The following is a 1,981-nucleotide window of genomic DNA, read 5'->3' as shown; positions in this document are numbered from 1 at the left end:
GCCTGGCCAGGGTGCTGTGGTGTGTGAGATGTGGTGAGGTGTGGTAGGGCTGGTGCTCCCCAACACAGGTAACTAAGCTTTTGCTAGGATACAGCAGGCGCCAGTGTTTAACCTCCAAAACCTCCCTGGGAGCCCCCGTGCCTAGGCAATGAAGAGGACAGCGGGGCTGGAGGCCAAGTGTACTCGGTTCATTCAGGAACTTGTTCTTCCTTTGAACCCTTCTGGACCCTGGTACTCCCCAAAGCTACCAGAAGGCAGGGAGAAGAAAGAGGGGTGGTCGGCTTAACCACAGTCTGTGCACTGCGCACACTTCTGGGTGTGACAGCTGTCACCATCCACAACCTCACAGAAGCCCTGTGGATTTACAACTACCACCCTTCACTTCATAGAAGAAGCAACAGAGGTTGGGAGAGGTCAAACTGGGGTCCCAACTCCCACCCCCGTGAGAGACCGCTCTGTGTCCCATATAAAGTGAGGTGTTTCCAAAGCCCAGGATGGCGCTTTGAGTTTGTGGCTCAGTGAAGGGTGAGGCTGACGTTCCCCAGGGTTCCAGACACTGAAGTTGGTGTTGCAGCTGACTCATGCCTCAGTCTTGACAAAGCAGCAGATCTCAGAGAACGGGGCACGGTGTGTGTGTGTGTGTGTGTGTGTGTGTGTGTGTGTGTGTGTGTGTGTGTGTTCGTCTCTCTCAGGTGAGGTAATGCCACCTGCATGGCCACATTCTCAGTCATCTCAGAATGTCCTCTAGGAGCCAGACCCACTGCTGGGGACTTTGTCTCACCTAGCTGGGAAGAGCGTGACTCTAGAGCCCGTTGCCTTTTAGCTGTGACTCTGGAGCCCATTGCCCTTTAGTTGTGCGAAGCCGTCTGGCTTCCTCTGCTGCTGGACACCTCCTTTTCATCAGGGTTTCTCACAGGGTCATGTGTGGAGTTTGCTGAGTTAGGATCTGTATAGGGCTAAAAGGATGCCTGGCCCAGTTCACACCCAGCCCACGTGCTAGCTTCACCTCATAGAAACCGAGGCAATGCGGTACAAGGCTCACTTCAGCTTCCAGATGAATCCCTGGGGCAGGTTGCTTAAGTCTGGAGAGCTATGTCCCCACTCCTACAATTTCTGGGTTATTGGTCTGGATTCGGATCTGACAATATGCAACTCCAGCGTATTTGTGGTTAATGCTGGTGTCTGAGGACCTCGGGGGACCTGGCTGTGGCTAACAGAGGGACAGTTTGGTGTGTGAGTAGGTAGATGGGAGGTTACTGTGAGTATAAGGAATGTCCAATGAGCCTACAGAACCTCATCCTAAATTTTTCCCAACTCCTCCTAGGACAGAACTCAGGTCACATTTTCACTGAACCATGTGTTTCTTTTCCCATAAACCACGGGCCACGAGCAATCCTTCCTCCAGGGGCCTATCTGCTCAGGTTCTTGTGCACAGACACCTGCAATGACAGACAACTCCACACAGTGACAACGATGGCTGCACGGCTTGGCCAGGCTAAGATGCGTGTACCATCGAGGACTGCAGTTGGTACCCAGGGCTTGTCCCTATTTTATTCTTGATTCCCTGAACTCAAGCTGGGATGGCCACTGCCACCCTGTCCCCAGCTCCCTGTGGCAAGAGGGCAGGATGCTCACTCCAGCCACAGACTGCATAAAGGGGCCTCTGTCCGGGTCACTCGCCTCCCACCGTGTGTCCGTCCAGTGGTTTTCTATTTCAGTTGCTGTAAAAATAACACCTTTGATCTCAGCTTGTGGCTCTTAAAAAAAAAAAAAAAGGGAAGAAGAGACCTTTGGGCCGAGTCTCCTCCCCTGGTCTCCACACCTCCTTTCAGCTCCCTACACTTCCCATCAATTCTCTCCCCAGTTTTTTTTCTCTGGAGCCAAAGCCTCAGCCCTTTAGGAATCTGCTTGCCCTGCCTCTGAGTCCATCATCCCCGCATGCCATGATGCGGTTGGGTACTGAGGAACAGTATGAATGAGG

Source organism: Rattus norvegicus, chromosome 1 (assembly GCF_021556685.1).
Source record: "Rattus norvegicus strain SHRSP/BbbUtx chromosome 1, alternate assembly SHRSP_T2T, whole genome shotgun sequence".
Classification (NCBI taxonomy): domain Eukaryota; kingdom Metazoa; phylum Chordata; class Mammalia; order Rodentia; family Muridae; genus Rattus; species Rattus norvegicus.
The sequence above is the reverse complement of the archived record's forward strand: the minus strand, read 5'-3'. Positions refer to the sequence as shown.